Source organism: Diadema antillarum, unplaced genomic scaffold (assembly GCF_040938485.1).
Source record: "Diadema antillarum isolate AM-2024a unplaced genomic scaffold, OU_Dant_1.0 seq00001757_RagTag, whole genome shotgun sequence".
Classification (NCBI taxonomy): domain Eukaryota; kingdom Metazoa; phylum Echinodermata; class Echinoidea; order Diadematoida; family Diadematidae; genus Diadema; species Diadema antillarum.
This window is the reverse complement of record NW_027272439.1, coordinates 88,746-108,602: the sequence shown is the minus strand read 5'-3', so window position 1 is coordinate 108,602 and position 19,857 is coordinate 88,746.

Below are 19,857 nucleotides of genomic sequence, written 5' to 3'. Positions count from 1 at the left end.
AAAAAAATATTCGAAAAAAAAAAACACATAACGCCCATAAACTACCAAATTCCAAATATTCCGCCGGTACATTCTTCCCGTCAAAGCGTATTCACACCTCTCATATCAATAGTAGGCCTACATCGAAAGTAATGACATATAAGTATTTGTACCTTGTCAATAATGCACAAAACAAATAAAGACAATAAAGATACATGTCATACACATTGAATTATAATGATAACTGATCGAAATCTCCGTTTGGGTCGTACAAACAGAAGTATGAATGGAACGTCTACATGAAAGCAAACTTGTTTGGCTGTGAGCCCTGTGGTTGTGAAAGAGAATCGGAGAACGGATAAAAATTAAAGCCAAGTTATTAATACAAAAAAAAGAAAGCGGGGAATGCCTATGATCTAAAAAAAATACTAAAATGTGAACCATAATTGTGACCGAGCTATGATTTGTTTACTGAGTAAAACACTATTTATATAGAGCCTACTTTGGTGTACAGCAAACTGTTGTTGCATATCACATAACTATATTCAGCATTTGAAGCAACAACAACAAAAAGTGCAGCTATTAAGGCATTCTGTGCTAGTCTGGTTTCCAGACCCTCTGCCCGTACAATTGCTACACAGAATATTAACTAGAAATGTCGCTAAGGCGACTGCTATGCCTCCGCCATAATGCATGATTCTCCTAATAGGTCTGTAGTACATGTGGACAATGTACCGATACGGTTACATTTTCACAATATTGGCAAAATATTGAAATTACATGTTTGTCACAAATGTGTTGAATGTTCACCTTCCTTTACCTAGGTTTAATTAGATGAATAGGAGAGCATGTATTTAGGGATTCAAGGACTTTAACTTGACTTTGACCCATTCATAAGTGTATGAATACTGTAATTTTCAAGGTATGGAGAAAAAGTGTAATTTCTGTATTGAAAAGTACACTGTTACCATTTTCTTTTGGCCTTTGACCCTAAAATTCATAGGATAATCACTGTCAGGCAGAACATGCATAAATATGTAGTAAGTTTCAAGATAACTTGAGCCACTTCTGAGATATGGAGGAAAAAGTTAGTTCAGCACTTTCCCTTGATCTTTGAGCTTTTGACCTTTGAGGCAAACCCCGCCCCCCCCCCCCCCAAAAAAAAAAGAGAAAAAGATAATCTAGATAATCTAGGTTGTACATGCATACACCAAGTGCAAAAAAAAATTGCTGGCATTACATACATACATACATGTATGAGGGAAATAGTAAAAATTTGAAGTGTTGCACTTGACCTTTGACCCCTGAACTTTGACCCTATGAACCCTAGATTCTCTAGATAATAACTGCCAGTCACTACATGTATATATATATATACTATGTTCCATGAAGATACCTTGAACAATTTCCAAGGTACGGAGAAAAAAGCGAAGTTTTAATATTTTAACTTGACCTTTTGACCTTTGACCTTTGACCTCACGACCCAAAACTTTCACTAAAAAAATTTTAATTGGGTAATACATGTATACACTAAGTTTCAAGAAAATATCTTCAGGGATTGCATAGATATGGAGGAAATAGTGAAATTTTACGTATTTGACCTTGACCTTTTGACCTTTGACCTTGACCATGTGCACCCAAAAGTTGATAGGCACAACTTCACCCCCTAATACACATACATGCCAAGTTTCATTAGGATACCTTAAAAGGTTTTGATAGTTACCCTGTCCACAAAATTTATTACGGACGGACGGAAGGACGGACGGACGGACGGACGGACGGACAACCCGAAAACATAATGCCTCCGGCACCACTTCGTGGCAGAGGCATAAAAACTGGAGAAGGTTTGGCGACACGCCGGGACTTCGTCGCCGTCGCCGGGCGCATTTTGTGATAAGGAGTACGGTTGGGCAAAGGGTCTGGAAATCAGACTAAGATGCCTGCTGTCTAGCTCCGCGCAGAAATTGAGAGACATGATATTAATTATGCGGATGCCATGACCGATGAGCCATCAACCAATTATGCATTATTGAGTTGAGTCAGTTTTAATGACACATTTCTGACAACAATGCCAAGGATTTGTCGAGACTAATGACTCTGCTAGCAACAAGTAATGTCCTTTGCGTGCATATTTCGCGAGAGCCAAGATTCTCGAAATAAAAATGCACGCGAATAAAACGATGCATTGAAAGCCAGAAGGCAGTTCGTGAAAATCTTATGCCGCAAAAAGGGCCATCGGCTCAAATTCGCAAAAATGTAACATGACTCGAAAATATTTCTCTTTACAGTTATAACCGGAAGGCCAAAAGCTAAAAACAATGGTCGAGTTCCACTCTCAGACCATGCTTATTTTCAAGTTTTTATTGTAACAAACAACATTCCACTGGTCTACCTCAAAACATTTGTTGCGAAAGCCTCCAAATCCAAGATGGCGTCCAAAATGGCCGCCATATTTACTGAATTTGTTATTTGAAAGATAGAATTCGATAGAAACATCAGATTTCAACAAATTTGATGTCATATGAAAAAAATAAAATTTTCTACAAGTTGATACCATTTTGTGGGTTATTATGGTAACTGGATTGAGATTTTAAGGAAAAATCACTCATTTTTTGATATTTTTCTGAAAAAAAAAGAAAATCATCGAAAAGCTTGATTCAGCAAAAATCAGAGAAAGACTGAAGGATTACCTTGAAACTTTTCAAAATTTTTGTTTGACATATAATTAATATTTGGAGAAAATTAGGGGTCAGTACCATTCACGGTTCAGGAGTAATAATGACTCAAACTTGAAAACTCACTATGTATAAATGGCCACTTTAGTTGTGACCAAGACCTTGTTGGTCATAAAAAAAGTCTGCGCACGTCAACACTACTACACACTCAACTGACACTAGTTGGCGCTTGTAGTCCCAGTGGGGCATTTAGTAGTCTTGGCAAACGCACTGTTTCTTTGACAAACAAGGGTTTGAGCCTGCAAACTAACTTTTCATACCAAGTGGTAGCTCAGGTGACGCTGATCGCTATTATTTCAAAGTAGATTGTTCTGAAGCAGATGAGATGAAGCAAAAAATATATTTCAAATGGAGGTAGTAGCTTGAAACTTGGCACCAATATTGTCATAGATAGTTTAAGACAAAATTTAGGTCAACCACTCAAAAAAAAAAAATCAAGATGACAGCCATCAAAGTTGACATAGTGTATTGCGCCAAATTAAATGTATTATTTTGATTTTGATACAATTTTGTCTGTTGTGCTATATACTAGTATTTATATGTTTTTTATATATTTTGAACATTGTAATGCTATTTCAAACCGTCTTAGGTTTTTATGGAGACATTTTAAAAAACAGTGATATTCTACTCTCAAAAAAAAATCGAGTCGAAGTTTTCACTTTTGAAGGAGTTAATAACAGAAAACAGTGAATTTAGGGTGAAATTGGAGTGAATTTTGAGTGAAAATGTTCATTTTCACCCATTTTAGAGTGACCTTAGGGATCACTCGTCACTCTTCGAGTGATCCCTGAGGTCACTCTAAAAATAATGAATGAAAATGAACATTTTCACTCTCGAGTGATCCTGATATCTATATTATGGGATAGCATCTACCAATGGCATAACTTCAGATCAATTGTGACACTATAACCTACATGAAATCAGCCTAATAATGTAAGAAAAATCTAATTACAGTAAATACAGTTTCAGCATGCTTATTTGTAAATGTGAATAACAGCACGAATAATCAAGTGGACAGTTTTATTCGAACAATATACTGAAAAGTAATTTCGCACAACACATTTAAGAGCAAATTTGAGAAATTGCCGCCATGTCGGATTTTTCGGGGGGGGGGGGGTTCTCGGATCAGAAGGGCTTTCAAGGACATCTACGGATCAGACATTATTACACATATACCATCATCATTCACGTTTCTACAACAGCAGAGTAATATACAAGGAAAAAAATATATCTTTGATACAGAAGCATTTCTTTTTAATCAAAGATCGGGCCTTACCCAAACACTGGAATGAGCTCCACCCCCCCCCCCCCCCAAAAAAAGACCCTCAATATGGTTTACACTGGTACAATAATATATATATATATATATATGTAATAAATATATATATATATATAATAAATATAATAGACAGCAATGTAAGGTGATTAGAAAATGTATGAAATTATAAGTTGAGATTTAACTTTGACGCAACACACTACAGGTATTGTTTACCATTGGGAGATATATCGCATTCGATTTATATGTGCAGGTTAGTTATATCACAAAACATTCTACCATGTAAAAGAAATTATAATAAAGCCTAAAACATACAGAGATATCACCATTTCTTTTCAAGAAACCATAACCATGATAACTGTTGACAGCTTAGTATAAAATATAACTTAGTATATCTAACAATATTTAACATTAATTATACTGAATTAAGTTTGTACATTAGTAACTGTTGTTCTATCCCTAACTCACAGTTTAGAACTAGTTTGAGGAATTAACTAAAGCTGGGTTTAATGGTAAATAATGTCTTGAACAACAACCTCGATTAATTACCGCCATCTTGAATTTGTGTGGATACTATTTTCGTCGCTAATATGACACATTGGCAAAATTTATGCCAAATTCCAAGCTCCTATCTCTTTTTGGAAAATACTTTCTGTTCAATCTTATCTGCCTCAGAACAATCTACTATGAAATGCTACAGTAATAGCGACAAGCGTCACCTACCACTTGGCATGAAAAGTTAGTTTGCAGGCACTTGCAAGTCACTAGACCATAACAGTATTGTGGCCATGTAAACCCATTGTATGCAAAATTTATAATGCATACATATAATTTTTCAAGTTTTAGATATTAACTTGTCAACAGTATATGATAATGCCTGTAATTCCATAAATATGAATTATGTCTTAGTCTCAGTAAATCTCAATCTCAATCGCAGGTTTCAAAATAATTCTTCAGTTCTTCTTTGATTAATACTAAATCATGCCTTTTTGCATTTCTTCCTTTTTTCAAAACAATAGAAAAGTATGGATTCCCTCCCCCCCCCCAAAAAAAAAGAGAAGCTAACTCCCCCCCCCCCATTTATCACAATACACAGCTACAACTTTTAGCAAGTGTTACTCTCCTTCATATGACATCAAATTTGTTGCAGTCCAATGTCTCTATCAAATTTTACATTTTATTTTGAAATGTTACATTCAATAAATTTGGCGGCCCTATTGGACCGCATCTGTACTGTGGAGGTTTTTGCAACAAATCTACTGAGATGTACTTACGGAACCTTGCTTAGTATGTTTAATATTATGTATGGTCTTGTTTATAGAGAGAGTGGAACTCGAAAAGTAAGCACGATCTTGGATTTGACCCTCTGTGACGTCTTTGGGAACAGATGCGTGTAAATACATGATATTATGTAAAATGGGATTTCAAGTTTGAGACATACTATAACTCCTGAACCAAATACGATACCAAAGATGGTTTGAAATAGCATTACAATGTTCAGAATATATTAAAAAACCATATACATAGACAGCAAAACGGACAAAATTGTATCAAAATCGAAATAATACATTTACTTTGGCAAAATACACTATGTCAGCTTTGATGGCCTGCAATCTTGAATTTTTTGAGTGATTGATCCAAATTTTGTTTTAAACTTTCTACAGCAAGGTTGTTTCAAGCTTCTACATCTATTTGAAAGATTTTTTGCTTCATCTCATCTGCTTCAGAGCAATCTACTTTGAAATGATAGCGATCAGTGTCACCTGAGCTACCACTAGGTATGAAAAGTTACTTTGCAGGCACAAACTCTTGTTTACCAAAGAAAAAGTCTGCGTTTGCCAAGACTACTACACGCACCACTGGCACTGCTAAAACTGCGCCAGTTGTGCGTGCAGTAGTCTTGACGCGCGCAGACTTTTTCTACCAACAAAAAGGTCTTGTCGCAACTAAAGTAGCCATTTTTACATAGTGAGTTTTCAAGTTTGAGACATTATTACTCCTGAACCGAAAATGGTACTGACCCTTAATTTTCTCCAATTATTGATCATATGTCAAACAAATATTTTAAAAAGTTTCAGGGTAATCCTTCAGTCTTTCTCTGATTTATGCGGAATCAAGCTTTTTCATAATTTTCCCTTTTTCAGAAAAACGTAAAAAAATTAGTGTTTTTTCCTTAAAATCTCAATCCAGTTATCACCATAATCCACAAAAATGGTATCAACTTGTAGAAAATTTTATTTTCTTTCATATGACATCAAATTTGTTGAAATCTGATGTTTCTATCGATTTCTATCTTTCAAATAACAAATTCAGTAAATATGGCGGCCATCTTGGACGCCATCTTGGATTTGGAGGCTTTCGCAACAATTTTTTTTTTGAGGTAGACCAGTGGAATGTTGTTTGTTACAATAAAAACTTGAAAATAAGCATGGTCTACTTAGTTTGTAGAGAGAGTGGAACTCACTCGTTAAGTAAGCGAGTTTTGGGGGTTTGGCCCTCCGGTTATTATCAATATTGTGCGGTATACACCACATTTATCATGAAGGTATGGCTTCAAAGCCGGCCGCGATGGCCTCACTTCAGAGCTTGCATAATGTGACAAGCATGGACAGGGTGTAAATCCCCTTGGTATAATTATTTAGATGCATCGTGGTTCGCTAAACCGTAAATATAAACACTCCATTCAATTCAACAAATTTTGACTTTAGAAATGTTTTGAATGTAACACCCATAATTTCCAGATTTACAGTCTGCTGACTCAATGCCACCTGAAGTACAATCTATACAATCTATGTATCAATGACAAAAAGTTGCACGATTGTGTCCATCTCCATGGTAACGTAGTTGTAGAAAACCACTAACAGTAAATCTTGTATTGAATATCACGGATAAAGTGGCCTCTAGAAAGCTATCACAGGTCCCGCAGAACATTTTCCCACTTTAAACAAGAAGTCCTCCTCTTCATATACACAGGTTGACACCTTTGTACGCACATGATAATGAGTTTTCGTCCGAATTATTTGAAAACATTTAAATGTATAACACTGCTTTACCTATAGACACGCGGAAATATCTCTTCGCTTATTCAGACCTGTAAAGGAAGATTAATTTTGAATAATTTGCAGTGATGGCGTAATGCAAAAAAAAAAAAATGACTGTAAAGCATTCGGAACATGATTGATGATGACTGGAGCAAAAAGAAAGAGACTGCACAGACAGAGTAACAAAATCTTGATATACCTGCATCATACGATAATCTATCACACAGGTTGATTAACTACCATTCTGTATGCAGCGTAGAACTGCATGAGAGCATTGGTGATAAAAAAATGTCATCATTATTAAACAAAACAAAAAATATCGTGCCAAAAGTCAAACAAACAAACAAACAATCAAACAAACATACATACATACATACATACAGCAAATATAAGCAGAACGTTTTCTGCATTGAATTATATCTTTAAAAAAAAAGATAATCAATCCACTTACCTATGATATTAACAAGACAAACACGTCCGTTAGTCTGCGTGTCCACTTGGCTCTTTTCTACGCCTGTTTTCAGAACCATATACGGCGCAGAGGTGCAGCTGCAGCAGCTTGAAGTATCACATATAGAGAGAAATACCACCCATAATACACAAACGGTAAAACGTTTATGCTGCAATGCAGTTCTTTGAAGGTCACGAATGACTTGTGTAGTGTCATCCATCTCCTCGATGAGCTAATACTGTTGTGAGTCACATTCAATTACAAAATCGACTGAGTCAGCCTACGAGCCCAAAATGAGCGTGCTTTTGTTGAAGGTGAATGTACTTCCCTTGTTTAACCCACAAATATGGAAACGCCCACTAATGTAGAAATACATCAACCGCAAATGTAGAAATCGCCCACTAAAATGTGGAAATTGAACAGCGCCCAACAGAAACGCTCATAATTCGCAAACGTCGCCCAATGTACTAAGAAGGAATGGGATATTGGCCCATGTTGATAGACGTCCTGGCGTAAATGATGTGTACGAGCGCGTGCGCGTCATGTGTGGTGGGTGGGGATGTGAGCATGTCTTTTAACATGCTGGTGTGCTGTGTGGCCGCGTATTATTGTGCATGGGTGTGTTGTGTGTGTGTGTGTGTGTGTGTGTGTGTGTGTGTGTGTGTGTGTCTGTGTCTGTGTCTGTCTGTGTCTGTCTGTCTGTCTATCTGTCGTGTGTGTGCAGGCATGAGAGGTGTTTCACATTAAATTTTGAAGTCCCTGTTTGTAGACGGCAGTGGAGATAGACTTACGAGTGTACTATGTATGCGGACCTGCAACATCACTTGGTCATTGATGAACACAACTGAGCGTATGTATCTTTTCTTTAAAAAACAAAAGAGGAGAAGCAAAAACAAAAAGAAAAAGAAAAAAACACAACAACAACAAATACTACCGCCTCCTCCTCATCAAATTTCCATCACTGCTGCTTTCACAGAAAATGTATACCCGTGAAAGAATAACATAAAATTTGAGGAAAATTTAGTAAAGAAGTATGAATGTCTCAATGGCACTTATTCGCAATGCATTATCATAGATTTTCTTATCCAGTTCTGCAACAAGGAGCTGGGTTGTAGCTCCATGATCCCACTTTAATACCTGCAAGAGTGCTGAATTATAGATCAAGGAATTATTGTTTCAAAAGTATTTTCAACAAAACAACATTTTCTGTGAAGGCAGATGTGATGGAAAATTGCTGAGGAGGAGAAGAGATAATTATAAATACGCTCACCTGTGTTCATCAATGATCATGTGATTTCGACCATTCCGGAAATACATGTAGATGTATAGGTGTGCAGTTTCTCACCGCGCATGTTTTTATGGTAATGAGTGACAGGTATACAAAGTCACCTTTCGTGCGCGCTCCCTTTAAAGCCCCCTCACACCTAAGCGAATGTAGGGGGACGAAGGGGGACGAATGGGAAAAACGCACGAAATGCGCGCGAATTCAATAATTTCAAATAAAATTGCCTTCAAATTATCCGATTATAAGCTAAAGTCAAATATGATTAACGAACGGTAAGCGAAAGATAAATATGACATGCGAAGAATACGATTATTCGGTTCACTTCTTTGAGTAAATTGCGGCCGAAGGCGAGCGGAGGGTTGATATGACCCGATAAGACAAACGAACAATGAGCAATGGTTTGATATGGCGTGCGATTGGAAACGAAGACGAAAGAATTGATCAGGCGTTCTCGTAAGTGTGTGTGCGCTCCTCAGGGAGTTAAAAAGCGACCAGGTCCATCCAGATTTCAGTGCGGCCAGAATCATCCACGCAACTGAACATGAAAGGAAGAGGCAAAGGCATTATAATGAAACAAATCAATCAATTTCAGATTTGTGTTTCTACACAAAAGATCATTTGTGTGAAATAAATATCCAACATTATTAATTATTCTTAAAGCACGTTTTTGAAGAAGAAAAATGTATCAAGCAAAAACTGAGATGAATTGCCCCAATTGCTATCATTTTAGCAAAAAAATAAATAAATATTGAAATTGTAACAATGGAGGTGAGGTGATAACAAATCTGACGTACCCCTAAATTGACTCGACCTACCCCCTTTCCCCTATTATATCATACCTACCACCAACATCCCACCAAACAAATTTGTAGTCACTGTCCACTATAGCCAACAGGATTATACTAAAAAAGCCCTTGTAGTTGCAGTATAACGAGCCAGACAGAGGAGGCTTTCTGATGGCCACATGCTTGCCATCAATAGCTGCCACACAGTGGGGAAAATTCCACCGCTTGTAGAATCCACCTCCAGCAAGTTGTTTCCATCCATCAGGGGTTGAAGGGGCTGTCATGACTTCATCTGCATACTCGTCACATATGGCCTGACACACTTCCCTGGCCACTACAGATAGGGCGTTTTCAGGCACCCTCCACCCATACTGCATGTCGGAGTACTTGGTGCCAGACACAAGATGACGGAGAGTAGCTGCCAACTTGAGACCTTCTTCCAGCGGCTCCCTGTACCAGGTGTACTGCCTCCTGATTCTTCCTCTGACCCTTTCCAGGATTTCATCGTAGAGTTCAGGGGGCATGCAGAGAAATTTCTTGAAAGTCGAAGGGTCTTCTCTTCGGAGCTCAACCAACAGCTGGTCGTAGATTCCAAAAGCCCTTCTTCTGGCAGGGTTCAGCCACGTCCTTCTCCAGATACGACGTCGTCTGAAGCCTCGTCTCCATCTGAAGCGGCCTCTGATGAACTGGTGTAGGTTCAGCTGCTGATGTATAATATCATTCTGAGCCATTGCCAGCAAATACTGGACTCTGAGGCGGGCTGCATCTTCCATTTTTCTGAAGATACTTTGAAACTTTCAGGTGGAATGTTTATAAAAATATATGAGTTGCGTGGTGAGTGGCTGGTCACATAGAGCAGCTCAGCATTCGCCAATTTTTTTCGTCAGGTCATTCGCTCGTATTCGTATCACTTCGCAATCCATAGTTTGTCATAGTATCTCTTAGACTTGCCTTCGTGTATGCATCGCCTTTCAAATTTAGTAAAAGTCAATCTTAGTTTCCCTTCGCATAGAAGATGGCAAGCGAAAATACGTGTGTCATAGTATCTTCGTTTCTATGCGCAAGTCATATTTAGTCATCGTGTTGCTTCGTTTAGAGATCTTTCGAGATCGGTCCACCTTGGCAAAAGCGCGATGAGGGACTATATGCGTGACAATAGCACACGAACGATAAACGAACGATTACCGCAGACTAAATAAGAGACGCGAATGACAGACGATTTTTCAATTCGTCGGGAAATTTTAAACATGTTCAAAAATCCCGTGCGAATTTGAATAATCGCAACTGTTAGTTCAGAAGGTGTACGAACCCAAACACGAAGGGTAAATATGACTTACTATCAATTACCATTGAAAACGATTTTTCCAAAAATGCCTTTCGCCGGCCATCGCAAGTCATATTTCAGGCAATTCGCTCAGGTGTGAGGGGGCCTTTAGCTGTGAAGCCACCGAAATAATGTCATAACGTAATACCACTTCCAAAACTATTCAACAACTTTGTTTTTGTGCAATTGTAAAAACCACGGTATATAACTTTATTTTCTTATTTTTGGTTGTGTGAATGTTGCATTGATTTTGTATAGCTTTGTATATGTAAATTAATGCTATACTATAATGTACTCTTTTTTTAGAGTGAAAATTTTCACTCGATTTTTTTAGAGAGTAATTTTACTTGAAATTATTGTATAAAGGGAAGTGTGTAGATGAATGAATAAAATTCCTCTATTGATTATTGTTATGAGCACACTCTAGAATGCTTATCCTGTTGCATGTTTATTTAACTTACAGATAAATTGGATCCACACTTACATGAATTAGCGGAACACGGATGGTATACGCCGTTGACTATACTGACACCACTATGACTTAGCAGCCATGTTGGTGTTGTAGCCAATGTTGTGGCCATGGATATCTAGTGAGTCATACATGAGAAGGAGCAGATGCAGAGCTGGGATACATTGACATTGTTGAGTGAGAGGGTGACGATCAGTACTACAGCTGAAGGAAAAAATAGTGCAGATAAAATAGCGGGAATGAAATGAGGGCTTAAATTACAAGCGTTTAGGAATGGAATTAATAGATTAGAAATACTGGTGTCAATGAGAAGCACGGAAAGAAAGAAATGTATAAATTGGGTGTATAGATATATTTTCATGTGCTTTATGATATCAGTGATAAAAAAAAAGGAAGAGACAACTTCACTGGTTCAAAGTGAATACTGATGTCATATACTAAAGAAAAAAGACCTCCAGGCTTTTGTTACCATGGTTACACAAAAGAGAAAATGTTACATTATGTTGGCATTGTAAACATTGAAAGCAGTCAGTCTTATTACAAACAATAAATGTGGTAAAACGCCAAGGGGGGGGGGATTTCAAAGGGGTCATACCACGAGACAATCATTTACGAGGCATACGACCCACGCGTTCGACTCCAATGAGTTCGAAAAAGAAAAATCCATGAACCGCACAGCCAATGAACCATGCATAACAGTTCATGAGCTCAACACGAGGCAAATAAGGCCTACTAATAAGTATCATAAGTCCGATATTAGACAAAAAGGCCCACGAGACCGACATTACATCCCCATTCCGCAAAAATGTGTGCTATGTAGATAGGTCCCTGGCTGCCACGTGTTCAAGCTTTTGCTTATAGTGGCAGTCCTTCTTCCGCATAATTTCCCAGGTAATCATATTTTGGAAATTGGCAGTATGATATATATTTTGATAATGGAATTAATTTACACATTTATTTTCCTTTTTTGAATCATGCACATTGTAATTTGCTAACTGATATTCTATTTGATATTACTGAAAAGAATCCTGATATATGTACGAAATAGTGGTGGAAGAAAAATAAATCAAACGAACAAAAAATCAAACATCATGGAGCTTAATGTGTTAGGCTCGTGATCATGGGCCTTTTTTCTTTTAGTGTCAACTCCTGGGCCTTGATTGCCTAGTGTTAGACTCAATGGGCCTCATTTTACCTTGTGTCGAACTCGTGGACCTTCATGTAAACAATTTCCAGGCAGTTTGAAATACGGGTCATATGAACAGAAAGGCAAAGAACGAGAGACGAGGAAAAGAAGGATCCTTTAACCCAAAAAGGGCCGGGGGCGGAGTCCGCCCCCTCCCCCCCCCCCCCCCCCCCCCCACGTTTCGCGCTATTAAATTCTGTAACGCGAGAGGGCCTCGTCGCGAAGCTTCTTGACTTTGTTCAAGTCTCGCGCAACTTTTGAGACCAAATTTGCAACGTCCGCGCATACTTTTGCGAAGCGACGCCCATTTTTGTAACGGAATGTCGCCCCAAAACGGGCACAATTTTGTGATTTTGTGTACATTTCCTATGGAAAACAGTGCTCTGTCATGAAAGTCATAAAAACCTGATTATTTTTACAATTAATCAGTTTAATTGATTAATTTTGTGCTAATTATGGTAGAAAAGTTGTCAGTAACAATTTCTAATGAAAAAAAAAACAAAAGTTGAGAAACAAGAAATACATAAGAAATTCTGAAAACAATAAAATACAACAGAATTGAAATGAGTTTTGGAAGTTTTTGTGACGTACAATTGTTGAATATGCTAAAACAGATTTACAGATCAAATATTAGACTCTCAATGCTTTTAATTGGGCTAAAATATGATCTTGAGCTTAATTTGCATAATTAATTAATTAAAATTAGAAATTGATTGTTTCAAAAAATCCTATGACACAATCTTGTAGATTATGACGTGGGTCTCACGCATGCAGAATTTCATCGCGATCGCACCACCGATGGCCGAGATCTCGGAGGGGGGGGGGGGGGCGGAATCCACCCCCCCCCCCCCCCCCCCGTCTGAGCATAGCCAAAAAAGCCCGGCCCTTTTAGGGTAAATATGATGGGTGTTGTAGGTTTTAATGTCGGTCTCGTGGGCATGCGTTCTGCTCACTCCTCCCTCTCATTAGTTTTATATTATAGTGAATTGTAACTAGTCTTGTTTCATATAATAGTATATTATAGGCTAAATCTTGGTATAATGACAAAAGTGAATGAATTCACTCTACAGCACAAATGCCACTTATTCTTAGGTTAATGCGTTGTTCAAAAATAGGGTAGGGGAAACATTTTTCTTTGAAATCAACATGATTCCAAATAATATTTATGTCATTGTACTTGGAGTCTGGAGCTTGAATCACTGAGAATGTATGGCATTCAAATCAATAAGAAATCCCCGTTACTTAATTCATTTCATGCATTCCTAGTGACGTTTTAATCGTAATAAGCCAATCATTCTTGAGGAAATTTTCTTCCATTCTTTCAAAATCGCACTCCATAAAAGAACAAACCTTTGTCACGAGTGAAAGAAATTGAGTCTTCAAAATGAGTCTTCTTCACTTACTGTTCGTGCTTTCGTATTCCATAATTACGGGGTTCTTTATTTAAAGCAGGCCCTTAATTGGGCTCTGAAAAGACTACTTTTTAAAATAAGATGGAATAAATGTGCAAATAAAGAAACAAGACCATCCATGACTATAACAAACATAACGACAGCGACTAAGTGATGATGTATATACCACATAGCACACACCATCAAACAACACGGTGAACAGATTTTAAAGAAATTACATTTCTGATGATACACTGTACATGCCTGATTTAAATCACACGTCACATGCATTCTAAATTGGTTCTTCTATTGCAGTCATACACATATATGCAAATAGCTGCTATGCTATTTTATGCAAGTGCGGTGGAAATGTCAACAATCCCTGGTTATGCAAAAGCAGTAAGTCAATGTTTCATCGATAGTCGATAGTCGATAGTCGTCGAGAGACGATAGTCTTCTCTTTCTAATTATATAGTCGTAAACGGCAGCAGATCGTGGAACCCTGTGTAAAATATAATGGAAGTAAAAATGATAAAAGATTATATATGTACTGTATATAATGTGTGCGTGTGTGTGTGTGTGTGTGTGTGCGCGCGCGCTTGTGTGTGTGTTGATTACCGTCAATATCTGGTCTAGCGCTGCCAATTCAGTGATCACAAGGAATAAAGTAGGCCACATTCGTATAAACACAGCATGCTGGCGGATTGCTCCAGCATCTTGCCATAGCCAGTGATTGGATCAAATAATTATATTTTTGACAAAGAATAGCACCTGATGAGTACGACCTTAGCCCCCCCCCCCCCCCCCACCCCTACCCCCAGCATGCCGGTATTATGAGGAGTGATTCATTAATCTCTTAATGAAATGTTACCAAGAAAGATCTATTGTAATGAATGGCAAGGTCAGATGAAAGGGAATGCAGAGTGAGTAAGGAGAAGCACCATCCCGAGCAATTATCGAAAGAAGTCACTTTGCACTTGGCCAGATTCGGTGGCGACGCACACGGGCAATTTGCTGCATTATCAATTTTTTGCTCTTCCCTTGGCATACAGCCAGAGAGAGTTGTTCTATACAAAGTGCAGAAATCGGCAATCTTGTGGCTGCGTATCGTGAATATTCAAACCTCAGGAGAAGTGATTAGTCAATGCCAATTAGGGAGCATGGCGGCCGCAAATTAAAAGATGCATATGTAACTTCCAGATTGCAAACACTAAAACTTTGCCTCTTGCAACACTTGCAAAAATAGATATACCTTTTTCCTGATTTACACCACGTTTAGCCGTAAACACCACACAGAATATGACCGACCACATGGCCGACATTCACATACCTGCAATCGACAGCTCCTGAGGGTTGTCGTCATCAAGTTATACCCCCATTTATAGCTTCTGAATCCTCATTTCAAAATTTGTGATTGATCCAATGAGCTCTTGGCAAGGCTCTGGTGGCTCACACTGAGCTAATCTAATATAGATGATGTATGGTGTTCGATGATGTGTATCACATAGGAAAGGTGAAAAGCAGTGCAAAAGAAATCGGTGTTCAAATCAAGTCAATATACATTATTTCGGAATACACCGCGCAGGAGTATTAGTGTACATTGAATACGTTTACGTTTCCACGTTTATGCCCACATGAAGCAAGAAAAGAGTATACAATACCAATGATGGATTTAGTACGTATACGAAATTAGTGACGATCAATCCGCTGATCCCCATGGAAAAGGGTCTAGAGATTAGCATCTTCACAGCAGGAACAATATCATATGACTCCTAATCAATGATCACTATACATTCATCTCTCCTTCGACTCGTCCACCTCCTCTACTTCTTCCTCTTAGGAGACAATCACAAACACTGAACAGCCGTATTATGCAGTAGAATATAGATGCTGCTCCCCGAGCGTGCACACATGATTATCTGGGCTCCTCAAGCCAGGGTTAGATCAGATGCACTAATTATCTTTCCACCAGTAGTGGCGGCTTGACGGAGAGTCAGAGAGGAGAAGATGATTGACGAGGTGTATATAGGAGAGATAGATAGGGAGAGAAGAGGGGAAAATCTGAGATGAATGAATCAGGCGTGTCTGCTGCCTAGCCATATCGCGGTAAAATCAATATACATGTAGGCCTACAACTGTAGCTGTGTGACAAAATGATGACACTTCATTTAAGATGACGAACATATTACTAGTATGTAGGTAAATTCCATGTTGTGGTGTGATGTAGGCTACCACACTACTAGATGTAATTCGCATTTTATATGATTATTACAGATGCACTGTCTTCGTTTAAAAAAAAAAAAAATTCCAGTGCTTTCATTTTTGTCCGTTTTAATGTCACTGTCACTGTGGTCTGTTCCTTTGATCTTGTCCCATTTACCGAAGTCAACATGGACAAATAATGTCATCAACTTTCAAATAAAGGAAGGACGGGGCATGGGTTGAAAAAGGAGCTGGTATTGACTTTGAAGCAAGTTGGTCATGTATGTTTGATTATCACCTTAAAAAAAGACTGATCAATAAACATTACTTTCTTTCTTGAAATCGATCACAGCAATGATCCTTCACATACCTTTGACATTTGAAAGATGTCTTTTGATCTGCCTATTATTCTAATTTTGTGCTTTTTATACATGTGTGACCAGTCGATTATTCCATTTTTCAATCTTATTCCATCTTTTGTCCCTATATTTTCATTTCATTTATTATCCATATCCAAATGACACAAAATCATTGCAAAGTAGAACTAACAATTTGTATTAAGGAGGTGGTATGTCACGAAGCAATACACAAATAATAGTAAAGCAAAAGTATACTGTACTACTACTACACACACACACACACCAACATCTACAAGTTCGCATTATGAACCTACGTAATAGACAAATAATTCTATCTTCCCGAAATCACTTTAGTTGACATAGCACTACCTATAGTAAGGAATAAGAAGGGAACTTGCAAATGATAAGTAGAGCATGTAAGTTCAAGAAGAAAAAAAGAAAAAAAAGATAAAAATTAATACGTGCGTATAATGATATCTAAATAAACGAATGGGCATTCCGACTCGGAAGAGATAAGAGGAAGAGGCAGAAGCATAAAGCATGGGACCAGATGATACACACACAGACACACACAGACACACACACATGCACACTTACACTCACACAAATACACACTCATACACACAGACATTTTTTTTTTCAAGTTTGCGAAAGGATCTCGATTCTCTAAATCACTGAGTTTCTCGCACATGGCGGAACTGCTTTTATGTATCAAAATAATAACACTAAGACAGAGTGCATGGTCAGAATCAAAGATAAAAAATAATAATACTGATATAATATAGGGTAGGATAGGATAGGAATGACAACACTTGTCAATGATTGAACAAGTTATTACTGCTTTTTGTTGTGTTGTTGATACAAATAAATCCTCAAGAGAACGCAAAGTTCTTTCACATTTCCCCGTCTACTAAGCAAAAACAGTTTTCTATTTTTTTGTGTTGTTGTTGTTGGAAGTCTCCTATGCCGCCTTCAGGAATTGGATTACACAGACAGAATTACGAAAAGGAGATTCGATCAGGTCAGAGTAGCATCGAAGAGCCTCGGCTGCAGTGTAGCACTGCAATTGCGAGTGATAACGAGGATGACAAAATCTCATGAAACTAGCTTCACGATCTGCGAAGGAAAGATCATCTGCTTGCGGAAACCTCATCATACCTGATTTGCATACGGAGTGCGGACGAGAAACCGTTTGTTTGCCAACCCGGAAGTAATCACTGAAGTTCATCGCCAGCCAAACGTAAACAAACCCACCGTCGCTTCAACCACCGGCCGCCACTGCCTGCTTGGTAGAACCAGAGCAGGAAAAAAAAAACACAGACAGACAAGAGACCGCTTTTTCGAGCGGGCTTTCGAATCTCCTCGAAGAGGCTCTGAAACTCATCCACATGATAAACGGGGTAAAAGTCTCCAAGAAGAAAACAATGGTGTCATACAGCATAATCTGGGAGTCAAAGACGATAGAGAGGGTAAAGGCAAGAAATGGAATAGATAGAGAGAAGGAAAGGGAGGAAGAAGAAGACTGAATTGAATATGTAGAAGGAGAAAGAGCAGGGGAATTAAGAGTTGGAGGAAAGGAAAGACTCAGAAAGAGTAAGATAAATAGAAGAACACAACAGAGGATAAAGAAAAAGAAGTAAAAAGGGAGGAAGTAGAAGACTATACAGGAGAGAAGAAGAAATAACAAAGATTAATGGGAAGAAAAAAATCGGAGACATAATTTGGAAAGAGAGGAGAAAGAACAAGGGAAAATACAAGCTCCAGGTTTGAGAAATTGATTAGAAATGAGAATGAAGGATCTATGAACCTGAAGGGGAAGCAACACTAAGTCAACGAGACTAAAATCTTCCTGTCTATATCAAGTCTAAACTTTGTATCATACCTCGCTTCATAAGCATTTTGTGGGACTCTACAATGTATACCATATTTTCTATGATTGTTGTTGACTCTCTGATATAGTCAGCTTGTATTCTGCACACGCACTCTTAGAAATAGTGATATATATCTTGTGTCTTTTGCTTATAAAGCTATATGGATAACTAGTCAAACTGGACTACATTCAACAAAGTACGAATGTCATCCTTATCTTTTCTCTATCACATTTTATACGCTATATAAAAGCGTACATCGGCATCAAAAACATTCTAATATCTAACTCATTCCTCGCAAGCTTTCTCATAGTGAGGAGTGAAGACATTGAGAAGAGTCTTGACGGAGAAAATGAAGTAATGAAAACAATCCTGTATCTTGAAAATCATAACGGCAGCGAATCCAATCACTATACACAATATTATCTGTGCTTACTCAATGTCTATAAGAACCTCTGACATATTCACTTTCACATCGAGCCGAATACACATGTATTGATTTGTAGAAATCCCATAATCTTGGATATTTTTGTTACTCATTGTTTCATATAGGAAAATAATTTCCACAAGCTATTATACATTTGCAAAAAAAAAACAACAACAACAACAACAACACAAGTACTTTTTTCTTACAACTGTTAAACCTGAGTTATTGTTTCATTATATGTTATAGAAAGGCACCCAGCCTCAGGCTATCTTCGTCTTCGTCAAGAAGCTTCTTGTTTTGAGTTGCACAAGAATATGAATCAATAAGGTACAAGTTTGCATGAGAATGTGAGATTGATAATTGGAATACATTAACAGATTTATGTTGGCCTAGATAGTTCCTTCAGCAAATGTCAAGAAGAGAATCAAAGGTTAACACTGGTGCTAGTTTAGAATGGTTCTCCAATACTGCACTAATATTTCTTTTCATTGAAACAAAAATCAAAACATACAAGAAGTGCAAAAAAAAACCTGTAAAATCAAATCATAATTAACGTTCATTTTATCATCACTCTGAAAATAAATGAAATCTTAGAATTTTACGAAATAAAATCTTGTTTTTGCCTCTCAAAAACTTTGTTGTAAAAAGAAATAGAATGTACACCAGGGGTTGTTTTTACATTTAGGGAGTCTTAGTATTGAGTGATAAATCTGTGCCTCTTGGTTTTATAGGTATGATTCATGATATCGTAATGTTGGATTAAAGAATATGGTAAAATCAATTTGTGTAAATCGATATACATATTGATACTGCTATCAAAGATTCTGAAGATTATAAACATCCAGTACGTTTAGACTGGTGAATAGTGGTCCAGAATTTGTTTGAATGGGAGAAAATGTAATTGCTCTCATGGCCATTCTCTTTGCCAAATAATATACAATTTAGGTGGCTTCCATAACCGCTTCCCCAAACTTTAGTCACATAAAGTATATGATTGTACAAAGAATTTAAACAAAAGCATGAGAATAAATTATGTCTGGGCACATAATTACTATATATAGTAACTTAAAAAGCAAGCC